Here is a 23,758-nt window from a genome sequence, read left to right as displayed (position 1 = left end):
CTTTTATATTTCTATAATTTATCTCCTTTTATCACCTAATTTTAACTTCAGCAAATCAGCACAGTGCTCAAACGCTTGGATTACTACAAAAAAAAGCAGAATTATTTTATTCGACCAGCCTCCCACTGAATCTAGTGCTTCTCGACAGGCCATACTGAGTGTAGAGAAACAAGCCGATCGTTTTACTAATCGATGGCACAAACAGGGTGCGAGACCCAAAGGCACTCGAGACATCAGATTGTCACGAGCATCACATATTACTGCAGTAGCATCCTCTACCCCAGATACGGCTCTGACAAGGACTGCAAACACTGGTCTCCTACCACCGCCTATACATCTTGAGAACAGATTTGAAGTATTAATGAATGAGGAATCCCCAAATTTGATGAATGTGATCGCACACAGACAGAATCAGCCAGTAGCTAACACTGATGCTAACTGGGGCTCAAGGTCGAGCAGACAGCGGCACTCAGCTCACAGTGCAGCCGAGCCCAGGACTCTGATAGTGGGCGACTCCGTAATCAGAAACATTAATAGCAGGGATACAACAACGTGCTGCCTTCCACAAGCAACAACTTCTGATGTAAACAGGGAACTTCAGAACATTCTGATGAAACATAAGACTGCAAATCGACTCATCATTCATGTGGGGAAGAATGATATTCATAAAGAGCAGTCGGAACTTCTTAAAAAGGATTTCAATGAACTTTTTGAAACACTTAAAAGACTGAAAGTTCAAACATTCATCAGTGGACCACTCCCAGCAAGAGGAACAAACAGGTTTTCACGGTTGCTTGGGCTTAATACATGGCTGCAAAAAACCTGCAATATAAAAGGAGTGAACTTTATTGACAACTTCAATCTTTTCTGGAGTCAGAGGCAACTGTTTCAACAGGATGGCCACCACCCAACCAAACTTGGTTCAAGAGTGCTAAAGGACAATATCTACTTCTCCCTCCGTCATCCTTCTGCAATGTGTGCCAATCCACTCAACCTGAATGGCACACACACACCTGGATACAGTATGAATGACCACAGGATTTCACTTTAGCACCTGAATGGATATGCGGTTGACACATCACACAAGGACAGTGATAACACCACTCAGCCACAACAACTTCTGCTCACGGACACAATCTCAGCTGAGCCCTGCCCACAGAGCTCACCACAGACAGACTGTGACATACCAGCACTGCTCCAAGATACAGCACCCATAGACGACTTTCTGGAAAACAGCCAGGGAAACCAGGACAGCATATTACAGCCTCCAATAACACCAGAGCAAAAATCCCTCTCACCGGAAACATTATCACTCTCTCCAGAATCTCCACTTCTGTGCTTCTCAGAGAAAATGGAACAACTGGTGCATGCTGGAACTAGACTATCCCACTCTTTTGCTGCGAGCCCCCAGATACCAACCAAAAAACGCCAGGCCCCACAACCACCAAAGCCTGCGGGCCCAGCTCGCCCTCTCCCTCCTCCTGTGAGCTCTTCGGCCTCTGCCACAGCGCCAGGGCCCACACCCTCCCCCAGCGGCTCGAGGTGAACCAAAAACAACTGATACCAGCTCTCAGTGATATGTGTCGGGTCCCCGCTATGATAACAATAACTTTCTCAAATGTTTACAGAACCAGCGGGAACCCAGTGTGCCTGTATCTTTTTCTATTGCTGTTCGATTACATGATAGAAAGTCTAAGGCCTTCAAAAGCCGTACAGCAAACCCATCTAATCTGGTGCCTATTACACGACATACCAAGTTTGCTGTGGGGACAAAAAGTAAGACTGTTAAGTTAGCACTTTTAAACATCCTTTCACTTAAAAATAAATCACTTTTAGTCAACGACTTAATAACCACATACAACCTGGATTTTATGTTGCTAAATGAAACTTGGCTAGAAGAAAGTTGCAGTGCAACAGTCCTCAATGAAACAGCCCCTCCTAACTTTACTTTTATGAGTGTCTGCAGAGCTGTCAGAAGAGGCGGAGGTTTAGCTGCTCTTTATAAAGATGTCTCTCAATGTAAGCAAATATCATTTGGGAATTACCCGTCTTTCGAGTATCTCGGTATTGTGTTAAAAGGTGCTCCACGCATTTTACTTATCATTGTTTACAGGCCTCCAAAATACTCTCCAGCTTTTGCTGAGAACTTAACAGAACTGTTATCAACAATTTCCTCAGAGTTTGACTGCTTTGCCATTGCTGGAGATTTTAACATTCACATAGATAATGCAGAAAACAATATTGCAAAAGAAATCAAAACTGTTTTAAAAACTTTTGATCTGACTCAGCATGTACATGGACCCACACATAATCGTGGACACACTCTAGATTTACTTATCAGTAAGGGTCTAAACATTTCATCAATTGTTATTAAGGATGTAGCACTGTCTGATCATTTTTGTATTTTCTTTGATATATTGATCTCTCCTGCCATTGAAGCTAGATCTGTGTCTGTCAAGAAGAGATGCTTAAATGAGAACACTAGTGTACTATTTATGAAGGCTATATCTTTAACACCAAGCATATCTGCTGACTCTGTTGATTTTCTCCGGGATTCTTTTAACTCAAAAGTTAAGAGTGTAATTGATGATATTGCTCCTGTGAAAGTCAGGAAGAAGAGTGGCAGACAAAAAGCACCTTGGAGAAACTCAACAGCAGTGCAAAATATGAAAAGACAATGCAGAAAAGCAGAGCGCATGTGGCGGAAGACAAAACTTGTAGTCCATTATAACATCTACAAAGACAGCCTCCATGCTTTCAATAAGGAACTAAGCAAAGCTAGACAGACTTTTTTCTCGAATATTATAAACAGCAATATAAACAACACGCGCACTCTTTTTGCTACTGTAGAGAGACTGACAACCCCCCCAAGCCAGATTCCCAGTGAAATGCTCTCAGTGAGAAAGTGCAGTGAGTTTACTTCTTTCTTCTCTGAGAAAATCAATAATATCAGAAAGGTGATCAGCTCATCCTTGAGTTGCGCTGGGGTCAGGCAGATCAGACAACAGCACGAGAAAGTAGCCACTATGTCTGATTTCGAAGAAATTGATGGGAAAATTTTGGAAGCAACTAAAAACATCAACCTGCGCCCTTGACGCACTTCCCACATCTTTTTTCAAAAATGTGTTACACAGCTTAGAAGCAGATCTCCTGGAAGTGGTAAATGCCTCACTTCTCTCTGGGAGTTTTCCGACCTCCCTGAAAACTGCTGTCGTCAAGCCCCTCCTGAAAAAGAGCAATCTGGATAAGACCATATTAAACAACTATAGACAGATATCAAATCTTCCTTTCATAGGCAAGATCATTGAAAAAGTTGTCTTCAATCAGCTGAACAAATTCTTAAGCTCGAATGGATACTTTGACCATTTTCAATCTGGTTTCCGACCGCACCACAGTACAGAGGACGCGCTCATAAAGATAATAAATGATATTCGCTTAAATACTGATACAGGCAAATTATCAGTGCTGGTACTACTCGACCTCAGTGCTGCATTTGACACCGTCGATCACAAAATACTTCTTGACAGGCTGGAAAACTGGCTGGACATCCATGACATGCGGAGTCCCTCAAGGCTCAATTCTTGCGCCACTCCTATTCAACCTGTACATGCTCCCAATGAACCAAATAATGAGAAAGAACCAAATGGCTTACCATAGCTATGCAGACGACACACAGCTCTACTTATCCCTATCACCTAACGATTACAGCCCCATTGACTCCCTTTGCCAATGCATTGATGAAGTAAACAATTGGATGTGCCAAAACTTTCTTCAGTTAAACAAAGACAAAACTGAAGTCATTGCGTTTGGAAACAAAGATGAAGTTCTCAAGGTGAACGCATACCTTCAGTCTAGGGGTCAAACAACTAAAAATCAAGTCAGGAATCTGGGTGTGTCTCTAGAGTCAGACCTTAGTTTCAGTAGTCATGTCAAAGCAATAAATAAATCAGCATATTATCACCTGAAAAATATTGCAAGAATTAGATGCTTTGTTTCCAGTCAAGACTTAGAAAAACTTGTGCATGCTTTCGTCACCAGTAGGGTGGATTATTGTAATGGACTTCTCACTGGCCTTCCCAAAAAGACCATAAGACAGTTGCAGCTCATACAGAACGCTGCTGCTAGGATTCTGAGCAGAACCAGAAAATATGAACACATCACACCAGTCCTCAGGTCTTTACACTGGCTGCCAGTTACATTTAGGATTGATTTTAAAGTATTATTACTGGTATATAAATCATTCAATGGCCTAGGACCTCAATACATTGCAGATATGCTCAGTGAATATAAACCCAACAGATCACTCAGATCATTAGGATCACATCAGCTAGAAATACCAAGGGTTCACTCTAAGCATGGCGAGTCTGCTTTTAGCTACTATGCCAGCCGCAGCTGGAACCAGCTTCCAGAAGAGATCAGATGTGCTCCTACAGTAGTCACATTCAAATCCAGACTCAAAACACATCTGTTTAACTGTGCATTTACTGAATGAGCACTGTGCCACTGTTCGTCCGACTGTTTGCACTGTATTTTATTTTATGTTATAATTATTCTGATTTTGTTTGATTATTTCTGTATATTATCTTTTATTCCAAACTGTTTTAATTATTCTGATTTATTTTGATTATTTTAATTTCTTCTATGTAAAGCACTTTGAATTACCATTGTGTATGAAATGTGCTATATAAATAAACTTGCCTTGCCTTGCCTAATAATAGCGGTCGCCGATTGGTCAAAAGTAAGCCACAGGAGAGAAACGCGATTGGTCAAAAGTAAGCCACAGGAGAGAAAGGCGATTGGTCAAAAGTAAGCCACAGGAGAGAAACACGATTGGTCAAAAGTAAGCCACAGGAGAGAATGCGATTGGTCAAAAGTAAGCCACAGCAGAGTAACACGATTGGCTCACGTGGGCTTACTTTGGGCTTACTTTGGCTCAATAGGTAGGAAGCAGTAGGCGCAAGCGAGAGGTAGTGGGATCGATGCCTGCATTCTCCAGTGCTGTCCATCCTTTTTACGCCCCCCTTCAAGGGGCACTACCTAGATGAGCTCTTGCGGCTCAGTGCTGCCGAAAAAGTTTTTTCGAACGAGGTACTGCACACATTCCTGGCAAAAGCAGGTCCCACCGAGATTTGAACTCGGATCGCTGGATTCAGAGCCCAGAGTGCTAACCATTACACCATGGAACCTTGGCGTGTGTCAACTTTTCCCATGAGCAGCAGAGATTTAAGTCATTGAGTCCAGAAGCACGATAGCAAGGATTTAAGTCATTGAGTCCAGAAGCACGATAGCAAGGAGGAAATGAAGCCTTTGCTTTTTAAGCCCATGTTTCCCCAATTCCGACTCGGTTTGAAAGTGCCAATTTCACCGCCACGTCAGCAGTTGGGCATCACCTCTGTTTTTTCCCTCCCTTCCGCAAAGAACCTAAAAAGGTTCCACCGAGATTTGAACTCGGATCGCTGGATTCAAAGCGCAATTTTTTGATTAAATCTACAATTAAAAGGTAGCCAGTGCAAAGTTGCCAGCACAGAGGAAATGCGGCCTGTTTTTTTGTGGTCATTGGAAATCGCGCTGCAGCACCTGCACACGTGCTAGGGATCGCGCCTCGTCTTTGTCTTTGAGAGCGATGGACACCTTCTCTCCATCATCGAGGGGAATTAGCTCAAATAGTAGAGCGCTCGCTTAGCATGCGAGGGGTAGCGGGATCGATACCTGCATTGTCCAGTGCTGTCCATCCTTTTTACGCCCCCCTTCAAGGGGCACTAACTAGATGAGCTCTTGCGGCTCAGTGCTGCCGAAAATGGTTTTTCGAACGAGGTACTGCACACATTCCTGCAAATGCAGGTCCCACCGAGATTTGAACTTGGATCGCTGGATTCAAAGCCCAGAGTGCTAACCATTACACCATGGAACGAACACACCCTGCTAGCTGGCTGTCTGAGAGGCAGATAGCGATGAGGCTAGGTGGAATCAGGTAGATAGGAGCTGGCGATTGGTCAATGGACCACCTCGACTGAGAGAGGCAGACGTGGTTCCTCTGCCGAAACCCGAGATTGAACCAGGGACCTTTAGATCTTCAGTCTAACGCTCTCCCAACTGAGCTATTTCGGCCAGGTACTTGTGCGGTTTAGCCAGCAGGCATGTCTGGGAGACCGCCAGTCATTTTCGAGAAGAGCAGAGTGAAGGTCCCAGAGAGAAAATGAGTTGCCCGCACGGGGATTGAACCCTTGACCTTGGCGCTATTAGCACCACGCTCTAACCAACTGAGCTAACCGGCCTCTCTCTGGCTCATTTTATCCCCAATTTCTCAGAAATATCCTGGTTGCCCTAATCAGGCTGAAGAGATTAAAAGCAAAGGCTGATAATGGGCTCGTCCGGGATTTGAACCCGGGACCTCTCCCACCCTAAGCGAGAATCATACCCCTAGACCAACGGGCCGAAAACATTTCAGCTTGCATGGCTTAAAGTGCAATACTTTAATTAAATCTACAATTAAAAGGTAGCCAGTGCAAAGTTACCAGCACAGAGGAAATGCGGCCTCTTTTTTTGTGGTCATTGGAAATCACGCTGCAGCACCTGCACACGTGCTAGGGATCGCGTCTCGTCTTTTTTATTTTTAGAGCGATGGACACCTCCTCTCCATCATCGAGCAGAATTAGCTCAAATGGGGCACTACCTAGATGAGCTCTTGCGGCTCAGTGCTGCCGAAAAAGTTTTTTCGAACGAGGTACTGCACGTATTCCTGGCAAAAGCAGGTCCCACCGAGATTTGAACTCGGATCGCTGGATTCAGAGCGCAGAGTGCTAACCATGACACCATGGAACCTTGGCGTGTGTCAACTTTTCCCATGAGCAGCAGAGATTTAAGTCATTGGCTGCGTTCCAAACCGCATACTCAATGAGTAGGTACTTAATTTCAATGAGTACTTACTTAACGAGCGCTAAAAGAGTAGGTACTTTATAGCCAAATCTCGTTGAGTATGGCTGCGTCCGAAACCGCATACTCAATGAGTAGGTACTTAATTTCAATAAGTACTTACTTAACGAGCGCTAAAAGAGTAGGTACTTTATAGCCAAATCTCGTTTAGTATGAATGCGAACCGGACATCTGCCATGTTGACGTTATCATGTGACCTACGACGCGTTATCACAAGTGCAACAACTTAAAAGATATGAACGACACGTTTAATTAATCTCTGTAATATCTTGATATTGATTAAACCTGCTTATTTTGTGATTGTAGTATAACCAATACATTTAGGGTCGATTTAAGTTCTTATTTGTAACGCTTCTTATGTGACCCACAGTTTAAATATGCTATATATATATATATATATATATATATATATATATATATATATATATATATATATTAATACTTATATATAACACCTTAAATATATAATTTTTCATTACAAAAAACCTAAATCGTCATCTCTTGAATATGTTTTTAATTTCTTTATTTTAAATCCAAAATGTTCACCCACAAGCAAAAAGCCCTTTTGGGCCCCTAAGGGCTGTCCTTTATGTTTTCCTCTTTTTCTTGTTGAATGTTTCATCCCTCTGGATTATAAATAACAACAACAACATCAGTTTGTTTGTACCGCTATTATTCAAAGATATTTAAACTTGTCATTGTTCTTTTTTTCCTGTGTATATAATATCATATTATGATGGATGCAAACCCATATTTATGTTTTCTGTCATTATGATTGTTCATCCTGATCTTGTATGTAACTATAAGTTCTGCAATAAAAAATGATATGAGCGACAGGTGCACTAACACCTCATAACATCAGTAACTCGACAGCCATACCTAGAACAGTTTTCCTCAGCGTTTGTAATGTCTGCACATTGCTCACAGCACACGACTGCTCGAAGATCTCACCTTTGGAGAAGACTGTTGATTTTTATACTAGAAAAATGTAAGTATCACTCCTTAAAAAACAAGATTACCCCAGAATGAATTGCATCGCTAGCCCACCCCAAAACTTACACAATAATAATGATAAATGCTGACCAAAACTTGTTTTTACTGAAAATTGTATATTTTAGTAAAAACAAGCAAAATGTAATTTGTTTTGTCATATGACATATGCATGAATACACACTAGATAAATGCAGTAAATACAGTTATAGTCAAGCAATGAATTAAAGCATAAATATATTAAATAATTGTATTTTATTTACTGACAACAACAATAAGAAACATGGATAAGTAAAATAATGAATAAAAGTAACCATCAGAATAAACAAATCCATATACAAGTCAACAACACAAACAAAGCTTTATTCAAACTACAAGCATGTATTTACAGGCGCTGAACCCCACATCCTACTGCCATCTCCACACAGCGGTTCTCATTCTGTGGCTTTATTCTGATGAATCAGCTGACCACCAGGTGACCGTGCCTCCGTGCCGGAGGTTGTTCTGAGGCGATAAGGGCCGGTGGAGTGATGGAGGGTCTCATCCATGGCACCATTTCCAGGATTCAGCTCCGGGCTCTCCATCCTCAGTGCTCACACCAGTCTGCAGACATTTCAGATCCGAATGAGAAAAGTGCTGTAATAACTGTGTTTGAAATTACAATAATTAAAATAAACTACAACTTAAGATTTAAATAGATTTTGTTATTCATTTCTGTAGTATACTCATTCAAAGCCTTTGATGCAGCATTCAGCTTCATGAGCCACTCTCCTCTCCCCCAAATGTTCCTAAATTTATCAACAGTACTAATGGACAAATAAAATAGATAACATGTTTAGTTACTTTATAGATTTGTGTATTTACCTTACTTACAGCACATTTATCTAATGTAAACAGTGTTGCCCCAACAGTAAATTCTAAAATAGCACACATACATCAGATGTCTATTTCATGTTGTGATGTGCTCATCTGCAATACTTATAGAAGATTTTCCTGTCAGATGTAAATAGACATTTAAAATAAGCATCTTTAAGAGGTATATGGTTTATGTACATCTACTTTGGAGATGTGTGCTTACTGGAGCTCTCCTGATAGCAATACACAATAACGTGTTTTTACAGCAAAATCACAACTATACTATACTGTCTAACGTCTTTAAACCTTCAACAATTCGACAGTTTACTCTAGTCTTCTGTATTTCAACACGTTTTAACACAAGGAACCGTGTTTACTCACATTTGAAAACACCCGCGTCGCTGATCGTAATGTTGGATAATGATGTATCCTCTCCCGTGGCCTCCTGGGATAGAAAAGTATCCGTCGATGGTTGCTTCAGAATCTGGGCTGAAGCAGTAAGCCATCCGGGAACTTCTCGCCTACTCTTTTATGAGTACTGAGGTTTCGGACATACTACTCCTTTCAAATACTGTTTTCGCCTACTATATAGTAGGAAAGTAGGAATATTCGGACGCACTATAAGTATACGTGAGCCCGAATCTCGCGATAATTAGTATGTCACTCTGGTAATTCTCGCCTACTCTTTTATGGATACTAAGGATTCGGACATACTTATTCGCTCGCCTACTGCTTTTTCCCTACTACATAGTAGGGAAGTATGCGGTTTCGGACGCAGCCTATGAATGCGATCCGGACATCATCCGCCATGTTGATGCTATCATGTGACCTACGACACGTTATCACAAGCGCAACAACTTAAAAGATGAACGACACGTTTAATTCATCTATCTGTAAACATCTCTTGAATATGTTGTTAATTTCTTTATTTTATACCCAAAAAGTTTCTCCTTCAAGTTTTCCTCTTTTCTTGATGAATTTACCTCTCGTTTCATCCCTCAGACAATAACAACAAAACTATTTTTTAATGTATTATGAAGAACTATTTATATTTAAAGATATTTAGCCTTGTTATTGTTCTTTTTTCCTGTGTATAAATATCATATTATGATGTACACAAACCAATGATCTTTATGTTTTCTGTTTTGTCATTATGATTGTTCATTGTTAGATACAACTAGTATCTTTCCATGATCTTTATGTAATAAGTTTATAAGTTTAAATTATATGAGCGACAGGTGCACTAACACTTCATAACATCAGTAACTCGACAGCACAACCTAGAACAGTTTTCCTCTGCGTTTACTGTCTGCAGTGCACAAGGAGACGGGCCGCTGCTCGAAGATCTCCTTTGGAGAAACTGTTGACTTTATGCTCGAAAAATGCAAGTATCGCTCATAAAAAATTAATATTACCTCAGAATGAATTGCATTGTTAGCCCACCCCAAAACTTAAACAAAATAATATTAAATGCTGACCAATACTTAAGTATATTACTTTTTTTATATACTAAAAATGATATAATTTAATAAAACAAGCAAAATGTAATTTGTTTTGTCATATGAGTTATGGATGAATACACGTGAACATCTCAATTGTCAGTCAAGCAATGAATTAATGCATACATTAAATAATTATATTTTATATACTGACAACAATAAGAAACATGAGTAAATGAGTAAAAGAACAAATAAAAGTAACCATCACACAATAAACAAATGCATGCACATGAAACAAATCTTTATTCAAACTACAAGCATGTATTTGGGCGCTGAAGCCCACATCCTACTGCCATCTCAACACAGCGGTTCCCATTCTGCGGCTTTATTCTGATGAATTCACCAGAGGTGACCGTGCCTTCGTGCCGGAGCTTGTTGCTGCTCTGCGCATCACAATCTGAGGCGATAAGGGCAGATGGAGAGATCTTATGACAGTCTCATCCATGGCACCGTTTCCAGGATTCAGCTCTGGGCTCCTCATCCTCAGTGCTCACACCAGTCTGAATAAAAACATGTTTAGTTACTTTATAGATTTGTTTATTTAACTTATTTACAGCACATTAGTCTAATGTCAACAGTGTTGACAACAGTGAATTAACGTTATCCTATCCTATGATAATGCCACACATACATCACTCAGATGTCTTTTTCATGTTGTGATGTGCTCATCTGCAATATGTCAATACTTACAATATTTTCCTTTCAGATGTAAATAGACATTTTAAATAAGCGTGTTTAAGATGTATATGGTTATGTAAATCCACTTTAGAGACGTTACATGTGCTTAGAGCTCCCCTGTTAGCTAGCTATACAAAACATGTTTTTACAGCAAAATCACAACTATACTATACTGTCTAACTACTTTACACCTTCAACAGTTAAAACGTCTACTCTATTGTAGTTTAACACATAAGGAACCGTGTTTACTCACATTTGAAAACCCCCGGCGTCGCTGATCTCCGTGATGTTTGATAATGACGTATGCTCTCGCGTGGCCTACTGGGATAGATGAGTACAAGCTGAAAAGCACTCAAATGTCTGGGCGAAAGCAGGAGATCATCCGGGAACTTCTCGCCTACTCTTTTAGGAATACTGATGTTTCGAACGTACTGCTTCTTTCACGTACTGTTTTCGCCTACTATATAGTAGGAAAGTAGGCATATTGGAACGCACTATCGTCCAAATCTCGCGATAATTAGTACGTCAACCAGGTAATTCTCGCCTACTCTTTTATGAATAGTGAGGATTCGAACTTACTTTTTTTGCTCGCCTACTCTTTTTCCCATACTATATAGTAGGGAAGTATGCGGTTTGGAACGCAGCAATTGAGTCCAGAAGCAAGATAGCAAGGAGCAAATGAAGCCTTTGCTTTTTAAGCCCATGTTTCCCCAATTCCGACTCGGTTTGAGAGTGTCAATTTCACTGCCATGTCAGCCGTTGCGCATCACCTCTGTTTTTTCCCTCCCTTCCGCAAAGAACCTAAAAAGATTCCACCGAGATTTGAACTCGGATCGCTGGATTCAAAGCCCAGAGTGCTAACCATTACACCATGGAACCAACACACTCTGTTAGCTGGCTGTCTGAGAGGCAGATAGCGATGAGGCTAGGTGGAATCAGGTAGACGTGGTTCCTCTGCCGAAACCCAGGATTGAACCAGGGACCTTCAGATCTTCAGTCAAACGGTCTCCCAACTGAGCTATTTCGGCCAGGTACTTGTATGGTTTAGCCAGCAGGGATGTCTGGGAGACCGCCCATCATTTTCGAGAAGAGCAGAGCGAAGGTCCCAGAGTGAAAATGAGTGGCCCGTACGGGGATCGAACCCGTGACCTTGGCGTTATTAGCACCACGCTCTAACCAACTGAGCTAACCGGCCTCTCTCTGGCACATTTTATCCCCAATTTCTCAGAAATATCCTGGTTGCCCTAATCAGGCCGAAGAGATTAAAAGAAAAGCCTAATAATGGGCTCGTCCGGGATTTGAACCCGGGACCCCTCGCACCCTAAGCAAGAATCATACCCCTAGACCAACGAGCCGAAACATACATCGCCCCTGCTGCTGCCGGGCCGCAAACATTTCAGCTTGCATGGCTTAAAGCTCAATTTTTTGATTAAATCTACAATTAAAAGGTAGCCAGTGCAAAGTTTCCAGCACAGAGGAAATGCGGCCTCTTTTTTTGTGGTCATTGGAAATCACGCTGCAGCACCTGCACACGAATAATGAGAAGCTTACTTACAGGAGCCTGGTCTGCAACACTGGACCCAGTTGATGTTGCAGGAGCAGAGGCAACACTTGGCTGGACAGAAGGCTGTGGAGGAGACTGCAGAGGAGGCTGAGCAGGGCGCAGAGGAGGAGACTGCAGAGGAGGCTAGGCAGGGCGCAGAGGAGGAGACTGCAGAGGAGGCTGGGCAGGGCGCTGCAGTCCTGTGGGTGGCTGTAGTGAGGATGGTCCTGGTGCAGAGGGACAGGGGTTGAAGGCCTTGCTGGAAAGATGGGAGTTGCTCTTTCCAGTGGACAGGAAGCTCTGCAGGCGACTGGGACACCTGGGCAGGGGTCCACAATGCTGGAGGAGCAGGATAAGGGGCAGGAGCAGGGGCAGTAGCACGAGCTGGGGCAGGAGCAGGGCCTCTCGAGCCTGCAGTGGCTGGAGCGTAAAAAAACACAACAAAATTATCTTATTGTTTTAGACTTTCACTGCATGACTTTCTCAGCTCTGCTGGACAGCTACTGCGATTACAAGGTTTACTGCAAAGCATGTATGATTAGTAGAGAGATGACATGATGATGAAAAGATGGCAGGAAGCAGTGAAAATCATCCTGTTTTTCATCCAAGTCCCATTAGAAGAAATACAAGAAGAAAAAAAGATGGGATCAGCCAAGTGTGAAGCGAAGCAGACCAAACACTACAACAGCCACTTATTCCAAGGGGAGTGTGAGATGACAAGAATGAGCTTTAGTCAGTGATTACGATAAAAAATGAAATAAAACCTTTTTACATACACCTTTAAATTGTCTTTTTTCCTTTGAGGATGTTCACTCAAAGAGTGAATGTAGATTGACACCTGAGAAGTGCCATTCCTCTGTGTTGTGAAATAAAATAATATGTCATTTAAAAAATACTGTTTTGTTTTATTTGTAATTGTTTGTAAAATATTGTTTAAGATTTACATACCTTGAGGAAGTTGTTCCTCAGCTTGCGAGGCTACAGTTGCCATCTCCAGGTCATCTTCCTCCTCAAAAAAATCCGTAGCAGCAGAGTCTGTAAAATAACATAAAACACTAAGCACATGTCACCAACACACTTGTATGCGTTAAGTGATACTCACCACATGTAAAGAGCTGTCTCCGGGCTGCGGACTCAGACGCAGGATGTACACGTGGTCCTGCAGCTGTTGAACACGTATTTTCGTTAGACATATATACTGCATAATATATACTGTAATGATTTTAAAGCTTGCAAATCACTTACAGGGTTTGGCTGGAGCCAAAATCTTTTGTGCCAGCTGTGAAGCAAATAAATGCTTCCCCCGCGCCAACAGGGCCTTCACATTGGTCGCCAGCAGTGGCCTGTTCTTAGTGGCAGTAGGTGGAGGAGGAACAGACACAGTGGCAGTGGGCACAGCAGCAGTGAGGACAGATGCAGTGGGCACAGTGGTGGTGGGCAAGGGGCTGGAGCCTGCCTCTTCAGCACGTATGCTTTGAAAAGGGCCATATTGGTGTTAGGCCTGGCCTTTGCCTTCTTCAGGTAGGTGATGAGAGCCTGGGCCTCCTTGCTTGGGTCCTCATACACCTCCTTCATTGACCTACCCTTAAAATCCCCAAACTCCACCATCAGACATCCAGAGTCTCCTGTCCTCTGGGCCTCCTGCAGCATGGCCTGTTTTATATGATACACCTCCACAGCCTCGCCTACCTCCCTGATCTGCGAGGTGTATCTGAGGAACAGGTGTTTGTTGTCCGACAACGGGTTGTCCCTCTCCTCCTCCCCCAAAATGCTGCTGACCAGATAGCAGGCATACCCCAGTGAGTTCTCCAGCAGCCACAGGAAAATCTGACCCTGGTGTTTCCCAAACTGGATCTTGCAGTGAGCCAGAACCAGGAACTGGTCTCCAGGATTCCCTCCATTCTGCCTCACAAAGGCAGTGGCCTCAGCCAGGACCTCCTCCTTACACCTGGCCCTCCCTGCCAACACGATCTTCCTCCTATTGGCCTCCTCAGTTGGCCACATAAGGAGTCGACCCTCGGAGGTTCTTCGTAAAACCGGGTATGCATACATAATCTGAAAGGACACAGGCATATACAGAACGTTACATAGCTGTCATATTCCAACTGAAAGTATTTTACTACAGCATTTCTTTTTTATGTAATTAATTATTATAATATTATAATAATTAATGAATATTATTATTATTATTATGAGCATAAGCATTATTGTTTTTTATACAACTGTGAATCACTTTGAATTGCCTTGTGTACAAATTGTAAATAGTGTGATGAACTTATTAATAAGAAAATAAATAACACTTCTTGGTACAATCTTGCTGGTATCATGCCATGCTTAAATCGTTTAGTTTTGTTTAGCTTTTGTGGCAGAGATTACTAAGAAACACCAAATATAACATAAAGGCGTTTATGACAATTCATAATAATATGATCATCAAACAGATCTAAAACTTAAAATGGTATATCAAATCGTTTTGGTATATCTTTTATAACATAGTTGAGAATCATTTGTTGAAACAAAAAAACACTTGTTTTTGCCTATTCATGTCTTTTTAAATATGTATAACATAGTATTTAAAAAGATAACATAAATATGTATACTGGTGTATAACATAGTATAGTATAACATATATGAATTAAACTTTTTTTTTAAAAGGTTTTAGTAAAAATCTTCTTGTGCTCAAAATAATGTAATGAATGACACAAAAAAATACTAAATTAACAACAACAAAAAAAATGGTTTAAGGAGGATATAGCTTATTAGCGGTCGGCTAATTATCTTGACAGTAGTGGCATGTTTTTTACTGTATATCATGGTAAAGTTGCAGGTTCACATGTACAGAGGAAAACGTGTGCTATTACACGCTAGCTAGCTTTATTGGCATGTTTAATTGTCTAAAAACAAACACTGTTTATGAATAAATAATGATCGATTATACAGTCGTGAAGAATAGACTTACCTGTTGCAAAGATGACGATAATTACTACTGATGACGACTACTTCCTGCTCAGCTACTGTTCGGACGCTCTCGCTTACTGCTCCGCGCTTTGCTCTATCGCTTTTATATTTCTATAATTTATCTCCTTTTATCACCTAATTTTAACTTCAGCAAATCAGCACAGTGCTCAAACGCTTGGATTACTACAAAAAAAAGCAGAATTATTTTATTCGACCAGCCTCCCACTGAAAGCTTACATTCCGGGGAAGAGAAAACACAACTGCCTACATTCATAAGGATAAGAAAATGCCTCCTCTGGAATCTACTTGCTGCTCCAACTGCCACAGACTTTTACAAAGGATTGCAATTCTTGAAACAAAGTTAATTGTGGGACCACCAAACCAGACGGAACACACGACAGAGCTTCGTCATGGACGTCCTCAGCATACAGCCGGTGAGTCCCATGAATCTAGTGCTTCTCGACAGGCCATACTGAGTGTAGAGAAACAAGCCGATCGTTTTACTAATCGATGGCACAAACAGGGTGCGAGACCCAAAGGCACTCGAGACATCAGATTGTCACGAGCATCACATATTACTGCAGTAGCATCCTCTACCCCAGATACGGCTCTGACAAGGACTGCAAACACTGGTCTCCTACCACCGCCTATACATCTTGAGAACAGATTTGAAGTATTAATGAATGAGGAATCCCCAAATTTGATGAATGTGATCGCACACAGACAGAATCAGCCAGTAGCTAACACTGATGCTAACTGGGGCTCAAGGTCGAGCAGACAGCGGCACTCAGCTCACAGTGCAGCCGAGCCCAGGACTCTGATAGTGGGCGACTCCGTAATCAGAAACATTAATAGCAGGGATACAACAAAGTGCTGCCTTCCACAAGCAACAACTTCTGATGTAAACAGGGAACTTCAGAACATTCTGATGAAACATAAGACTGCAAATCGACTCATCATTCATGTGGGGAAGAATGATATTCATAAAGAGCAGTCGGAACTTCTTAAAAAGGATTTCAATGAACTTTTTGAAACACTTAAAAGACTGAAAGTTCAAACATTCATCAGTGGACCACTCCCAGCAAGAGGAACAAACAGGTTTTCACGGTTGCTTGGGCTTAATACATGGCTGCAAAAAACCTGCAATATAAAAGGAGTGAACTTTATTGACAACTTCAATCTTTTCTGGAGTCAGAGGCAACTGTTTCAACAGGATGGCCACCACCCAAACAAACTTGGTTCAAGAGTGCTAAAGGACAATATCTACTTCTCCCTCCGTCATCCTTCTGCAATGTGTGCCAATCCACTCAACCTGAATGGCACACACACACCTGGATACAGTATGAATGACCACAGGATTTCACTTCAGCACCTGAATGGACATGCGGTTGACACATCACACAAGGACAGTGATAACACCACTCAGCCACAACAACCTCTGCTCACGGACACAATCTCAGCTGAGCCCTGCCCACAGAGCTCACCACAGACAGACTGTGACATACCAGCACTGCTCCAAGATACAGCACCCATAGACGACTTTCTGGAAAACAGCCAGGGAAACCAGGACAGCATATTACAGCCTCCAATAACACCAGAGCAAAAATCCCTCTCACCGGAAACATTATCACTCTCTCCAGCATCTCCACTTCTGTGCTTCTCAGAGAAAATGGAACAACTGGTGCATGCTGGAACTAGACTATCCCACTCTTTTGCTGCGAGCCCCCAGATACCAACCAAAAAACGCCAGGCCCCACAACCACCAAAGCCTGCGGGCCCAGCTCGCCCTCCCCCTCCCCCTCCCCCTCCCCCTCCTCCTCCTCCTCCCCCTCCTCCTGTGAGAGCTCTTCGGCCTCTGCCACAGTGCCAGGGCCCACACCCTCCTCCAGCGGCTCGAAGGTGAACCAAAAACAACTGATACCAGCTCTCAGTGATATGTGTCGGGTCCCCGCTATGATAACAATAACTTTCTCAAATGTTTACAGAACAAGCGGGAACCCAGTGTGCCTGTATCTTTTTCTATTGCTGTTCGAATACATGATAGAAAGTCTAAGGCCTTCAAAAGCCGTACAGCAAACCCATCTAATCTGGTGCCTATTAAACGACATACCAAGATTGCTGTAGGGACAAAAAGTAAGACTGTTAAGTTAGCACTTTCAAACATCCGCTCACTTAAAAATAAATCAATTTTAGTCAACGACTTAATAACCACATACAACCTGGATTTTATGTTGCTAAATGAAACTTGGCTAGAAGAAAGTTGCAGTGCAGCAGTCCTCAATGAAACAGCCCCTCCTAACTTTACTTGTATGAGTGTCTGCAGAGCTGTCAGAAGAGGCGGAGGTTTAGCTGCTCTTTATAAAGATGTCTATCAATGTAAGCAAATATCATTTGGGAATTACCCGTCTTTCGAGTATCCGGGTATTGTGTTAAAAGGTGCTCCACGCATTTTACTTATCATTGTTTACAGGCCTCCAAAATACTCTCCAGCTTTTGCTGAGAACTTAACAGAACTTTTATCAACAATTTCCTCAGAGTTTGACTGCTTTGCCATTGCTGGAGATTTTAATATTCACATAGATAATGCAGAAAACAATATGGCAAAATAAATCAAAACTGTTTTAAAAACTTTTGATCTGACTCAGCATGTACATGGACCCACACATAATCGTGGACACACTCTAGATTTACTTATCAGTAAGGGTCTAAACATTTCATCAATTGTTATTAAGGATGTAGCACTGTCTGATCATTTTTGTATTTTCTTTGATATATTGATCTCTCCTGCCATTGAAGCTAGATCTGTGTCTGTCAAGAAGAGATGCTTAAATGAGAACACTAGTGTACTATTTATGAAGGCTATATCTTTAACACCAAGCATATCTGCTGACTCTGTTGATTTTCTCCTTGATTCTTTTAACTCAAAAGTTAAGAGTGTAATTGATGATATTGCTCCTGTGAAAGTCAGGAAGAAGAGTGGCAGACAAAAAGCACCTTGGAGAAACTCAACAGCAGTGCAAAATATGAAAAGACAATGCAGAAAAGCAGAGCGCATGTGGCGGAAGACAAAACTTGTAGTCCATTATAACATCTACAAAGACAGCATCCATGCTTTCAATAAGGAACTAAGCAAAGCTAGACAGACTTTTTCTCGAATATTATAAACAGCAATATAAACAACACGCGCACTCTTTTTGCTACTGTAGAGAGACTGACAACCCCCCCAAGCCAGATTCCCAGTGAAATGCTCTCAGTGAGAAAGTGCAGTGAGTTTACTTCTTTCTTCTCTGAGAAAATCAATAATATCAGAAAGGTGATCAGCTCATCCTTGAGTTGCGCTGGGGTCAGGCAGATCAGACAACAGCACGAGAAAGTAGCCACTATGTCTGATTTCGAAGAAATTGATGGCAAAATTTTGGAAGAAACCGTACAGCAACTAAAAACATCAACCTGCGCCCTTGACGCACTTCCCACATCTTTTTTCAAAAATGTGTTACACAGCTTAGAAGCAGATCTCCTGGAAGTGGTAAATGCCTCACTTCTCTCTGGGAGTTTTCCGACCTCCCTGAAAACTGCTGTCGTCAAGCCCCTCCTGAAAAAGAGCAATCTGGATAAGACCATATTAAACAACTATAGACCGATATCAAATCTTCCTTTCATAGGCAAGATCATTGAAAAAGTTGTCTTCAATCAGCTGAACAAATTCTTAAGCTCGAATGGATACAATTTTTTGACCATTTTCAATCTGGTTTCCGACCGCACCACAGTACAGAGGCCGCGCTCATAAAGATAATAAATGATATTCGCTTAAATACTGATACAGGCAAATTATCAGTGCTGGTACTACTCGACCTCAGTGCTGCATTTGACACTGTCGATCACAAAATACTTCTTGACAGGCTGGAAAACTGGGTCGGGCTTTCTGGGATAGTCCTAAAATGGTTCAGGTCATACTTAGGAGGCAGAGGTTATTATGTGAGTATAGGAGACCATAAGTCTGAGTGGACATCCATGACATGTGGAGTCCCTCAAGGCTCAATTCTTGCGCCACTCCTATTCAACCTGTACATGCTCCCAATGAGCCAAATAATGAGAAAGAACCAAATGGCTTACCATAGCTATGCAGACGACACACAGCTCTACTTATCCCTATCGCCTAACGATTACAGCCCCATTGACTCCCTTTGCCAATGCATTGATGAAGTAAACAATTGGATGTGCCAAAACTTTCTTCAGTTAAACAAAGACAAAACTGAAGTCATTGCGTTTGGAAACAAAGATGAAGTTCTCAAGGTGAACGCATACCTTCAGTCTAGGGGTCAAACAACTAAAAATTTAGTCAGGAATCTGGGTGTGTCTCTAGAGTCAGACCTTAGTTTCAGTAGTCATGTCAAAGCAATAACTAAATCAGCATATTATCACCTGAAAAATATTGCAAGAATTAGATGCTTTGTTTCCAGTCAAGACTTAGAAAAACTTGTGCATGCTTTCATCACCAGTAGGGTGGATTATTGTAATGGACTTCTCACTGGCCTTCCCAAAAAGACCATAAGACAGTTGCAGCTCATACAGAACGCTGCTGCTAGGATTCTGAGCAGAACCAGAAAATATGAACACATCACACCAGTCCTCAGGTCTTTACACTGGCTGCCAGTTACATTTAGGATTGATTTTAAAGTATTATTACTGGTATATAAATCATTCAATGGCCTAGGACCTCAATACATTGCAGATATGCTCAGTGAATATAAACCCAACAGATCACTCAGATCATTAGGATCACATCGGCTAGAAATACCAAGGGTTCACTCTAAGCATGGCGAGTCTGCTTTTAGCTACTATGCCAGCCGCAGCTGGAACCAGCTTCCAGAAGAGATCAGATGTGCTCCTACAGTAGTCACATTCAAATCCAGACTCAAAACACATCTGTTTAACTGTGCATTTACTGAATGAGCACTGTGCCACTGTTCGTCCGACTGTTTGCACTGTATTTTATTTTATGTTTTAATTATTCTGATTTCATTTGATTATTTCTGTATTTTATCTTTTATTCCAAACTGTTTTAATTATTCTGATTTCTTTTGATTATTTTAATTTCTTCTATGTAAAGCACTTTGAATTACCATTGTGTAGGAAATGTGCTATATAAATAAACTTGCCTTGCCTTGCCTAATAATAGCGGTCGCCGATTGGTCAAAAGTAAGCCACAGGAGCAGAGCCAGGAGAGAAACGCGATTGGTCAAAAGTAAGCCACAGGAGAGAAAGGCGATTGGTCAAAAGTAAGCCACATGAGAGAAACACGATTGGTCAAAAGTAAGCCACAGGAGAGAACGCGATTGGTCAAAAGTAAGCCACAGCAGAGAAACACGATTGGCTCACGTGGGCTTACTTTGGGCTTACTTTGGCTCAATCGGTAGGAAGCAGTAGGCGCAAGCGAGAGGTAGTGGGATCGATGCCTGCATTCTCCAGTGCTGTCCATCCTTTTTACGCCCCCCTTCAAGGGGCACTACCTAGATGAGCTCTTGCGGCTCAGTGCTGCCGAAAAAGTTTTTTCGAACGAGGTACTGCACACATTCCTGGCAAAAGCAGGTCCCACCAAGATTTGAACTCGGATCGCTGAATTCAGAGCCCAGAGTGCTAACCATTACACCGTGGAACCTTGGCGTGTGTCAACTTTTCCCATGAGCAGAAGAGATTTAAGTCATTGAGTCCAAAAGCACGATAGCAAGGAGCAAATGAAGCCTTTGCTCTTTAAGCCCATGTTTTCCCAATTCCGACTCTGTTTGAGAGTGCCAATTTCACTGCCACGTCAGCAGTTGCGCATCACCTCTGTTTTTTCCCACCCTTCCGCAAAGAACCTGAAAAGGTTCTACCGTGATTGGAACTTGGATCGCTGGATTCAAAGCCCAAAGTGCTAACCATTACACCATGGAACTAACACTTCCTGACAGCTGGCTGTCTGAGAGGCAGATAGCGATGAGGCTAGGTGGAATCAGGTAGACTAAAAGAGGCGGACGTGGTTCCTCTGCCGAAACCCGGGATATAAATATCCTGGTTGCCCTAATCAGGCTGAAGAAATTAAAAGCAAAGCCTAATAATGGGCTCGTCCGGGATTTGAACCCGGGACCTCTCGCACCCTAAGCGAGAATCATACCCCTAGACCAACGAGCCGAAACCTACATCCTCCTTGCTGCTGCCGGGCCGGAAACATTTCAGCTTCCATGGCTTAAAGCGCAATTTTTTGATTAAATCTAAAATTAAAAGGTAGCCGGTGCAAAGTTTCCAGCACAGAGGAAATGCGGCCTCTTTTTTTGTGGTCATTGGAAATCACGCTGCAGGACCTGCACACGAATAATGAGAAGCTTACTTACAGGAGCCTGGTCTGCAACACTGGACCCAGTTGATGTTGCAGGAGCAGAGGCAGCACTTGGCTGGACAGAAGGCTGTGGAGGAGACTGCAGAGGAGGCTGAGCAGGGCGCAGAGGAGGAGACTGCAGAGGAGGCTGGGCAGGGCACAGGAGGAGACTGCAGAGGAGGCTGGGCAGGGCGCAGAGGAGGAGACTGCAGAGGAGGCTGGGCAGGGCGCAGAGTAGGAGACTGCAGAGGAGGCTGGGCAGGGCGCTGCAGTCCTGTGGGTGGCTGTAGTGAGGATGGTCCTGGTGCAGAGGGACAGGGGTTGAAGGCCTTGCTGGAAAGATGGGAGTTAATCTTTCCAGTGGACAGGAAGCTCTGCAGGCGACTGGTACACCTGGCCAGGGGTCCACAATGCTGGAGGAGCAGGATAAGGGGCAGGAGCAGGGGCAGTAGTACGAGCCGGGGCAGGAGCAGGGCCTCTCGAGCCTGCAGTGGCTGGAGAAAAAAGAAAAAAACTTACCCACTTACAGGGTTTGGCTGGAGACAAAATCTTTTGTGCCAGCTGTGAAGCAAATAAATGCTTCCCCCGCGCCAACAGGGCCTTCACATTGGTCGCCAGCAGTGGCCTGTTCTTAGTGGCAGTAGGTGGAGGAGGAACAGACACAGTGGCAGTGGGCACAGCAGCAGTGAGGACAGATGCAGTGGGCACAGTGGTGGTGGGCACGTGGGCTGGAGCCTGCCTCTTCAGCACGTATGCTTTGAAAAGGGCCATATTGGTGTTAGGCCTGGCCTTTGCCTTCTTCAGGTAGGTGATGAGAGCCTGGGCCTCCTTGCTTGGGTCCTCATACACCTCCTTCATTGACCTACCCTTACAATCCCCAAACTCCACCATCAGACATCCAGAGTCTCCTGTCCTCTGGGCCTCCTGCAGCATGGCCTGTTTTATATGATACACCTCCACAGCCTCGCCTACCTCCCTGATCTGCGAGGTGTATCTGAGGAACAGGTGTTTGTTGTCCGACAGCGGGTTGTCCCTCTCCTCCTCCCCCAAAATGCTGCTGACCAGATAGCAGGCATACCCCAGTGAGTTCTCCAGCAGCCACAGGAAAATCTGACCCTGGTGTTTCCCAAACTGGATCTTGCAGTGAGCCAGAACCAATAACTGGTCTCCAGGATTCCCTCCATTCTGCCTCACAAAGGCAGTGGCCTCAGCCAGGACCTCCTCCTTACACCTGGCCCTCCCTGCCAACACGATCTTCCTCCTATTGGCCTCCTCAGTTGGCCCCATAAGGAGTCGACCCTCAGAGGTTCTTCGTAAAACCGGGTATGCATACATAATCTGAAAGGACACAGGCATAAACAGAATGTTACATAGCTGTCATATTCCAACTGAAAGTATTTTACTACAGCATTTCTTTTTATGTAATTAATTATTATAATATTATAATAATTAATGAATATTATTATTATTATTATGAGCATAAGCATTATTGTTTTTTATACAACTGTGAATCACTTTGAATTGCCTTGTGTACAAATTGTAAATAGTGTGATGAACTTATTAATAAGAAAATAAATAACACTTCTTGGTACAATCTTGCTGGTATCATGCCATGCTTAAATCGTTTTGTTTTGTTTAGCTTTTGTGGCAGAGATTACTAAGAAACACCAAATATAACATAAAGGCGTTTATGACAATTCATAATAATATGATCATCAAACAGATCTAAAACTTAAAATGGTATATCAAATCGTTTTGGTATATCTTTTATAACATAGTTGAGAATCATTTGTTGAAACAAAAAACACTTGTTTTTGCCTATTCATGTCTTTTTAAATATGTATAACATAGTATTTAAAAAGATAACATAAATATTTATACTGGTGTATAACATAGTATAGTATAACATATATGAATTAAACTTTTTTTTTAAAAGGTTTTAGTAAA

General features: G+C 42.5%; 1 long non-coding RNA gene and 7 other non-coding genes across 8 annotated transcripts; 1 reads left to right on the top strand and 7 right to left on the bottom strand.

Moving 5' to 3' along the window:
* Nucleotides 1–5,114: 5,114 nt before the first annotated feature.
* On the bottom strand, nucleotides 5,115–5,186 carry trnaq-cug (transfer RNA glutamine (anticodon CUG)). Its single transcript has one exon. It is a non-coding gene; the product is annotated as a tRNA-Gln (tRNA).
* An 849-nt stretch (nucleotides 5,187–6,035) lies between these two features.
* On the bottom strand, nucleotides 6,036–6,108 carry trnaf-gaa (transfer RNA phenylalanine (anticodon GAA)). The gene has a single exon. It is a non-coding gene; the product is annotated as a tRNA-Phe (tRNA).
* Nucleotides 6,109–6,363: 255 nt separating this feature from the next.
* trnap-agg (transfer RNA proline (anticodon AGG)) lies at nucleotides 6,364–6,435 on the bottom strand. Its single transcript has one exon. It is a non-coding gene; the product is annotated as a tRNA-Pro (tRNA).
* Nucleotides 6,436–7,385: 950 nt separating this feature from the next.
* LOC143741454 (uncharacterized) lies at nucleotides 7,386–8,618 on the top strand. Its single transcript, XR_013205045.1, has 2 exons — nucleotides 7,386–7,921; nucleotides 8,315–8,618. It is a non-coding gene; the product is annotated as an uncharacterized LOC143741454 (long non-coding RNA).
* Nucleotides 8,619–11,762: 3,144 nt separating this feature from the next.
* On the bottom strand, nucleotides 11,763–11,834 carry trnaq-uug (transfer RNA glutamine (anticodon UUG)). Its single transcript has one exon. It is a non-coding gene; the product is annotated as a tRNA-Gln (tRNA).
* A 242-nt stretch (nucleotides 11,835–12,076) lies between these two features.
* trnai-aau (transfer RNA isoleucine (anticodon AAU)) lies at nucleotides 12,077–12,150 on the bottom strand. The gene has a single exon. It is a non-coding gene; the product is annotated as a tRNA-Ile (tRNA).
* Nucleotides 12,151–12,238: 88 nt separating this feature from the next.
* On the bottom strand, nucleotides 12,239–12,310 carry trnap-agg (transfer RNA proline (anticodon AGG)). The gene has a single exon. It is a non-coding gene; the product is annotated as a tRNA-Pro (tRNA).
* Nucleotides 12,311–21,555: 9,245 nt separating this feature from the next.
* trnap-agg (transfer RNA proline (anticodon AGG)) lies at nucleotides 21,556–21,627 on the bottom strand. Its single transcript has one exon. It is a non-coding gene; the product is annotated as a tRNA-Pro (tRNA).
* Between the last annotated feature and the right edge of the window lie 2,131 nt (nucleotides 21,628–23,758).

The sequence above is a fragment of the Siphateles boraxobius genome, unplaced genomic scaffold (assembly GCF_051911475.1).
Source record: "Siphateles boraxobius isolate OS27281-9 unplaced genomic scaffold, OSU_SipBor_1 19, whole genome shotgun sequence".
NCBI lineage: Eukaryota > Metazoa > Chordata > Actinopteri > Cypriniformes > Leuciscidae > Siphateles > Siphateles boraxobius.
This window is presented reverse-complemented; position numbering and strand designations above follow the sequence as displayed.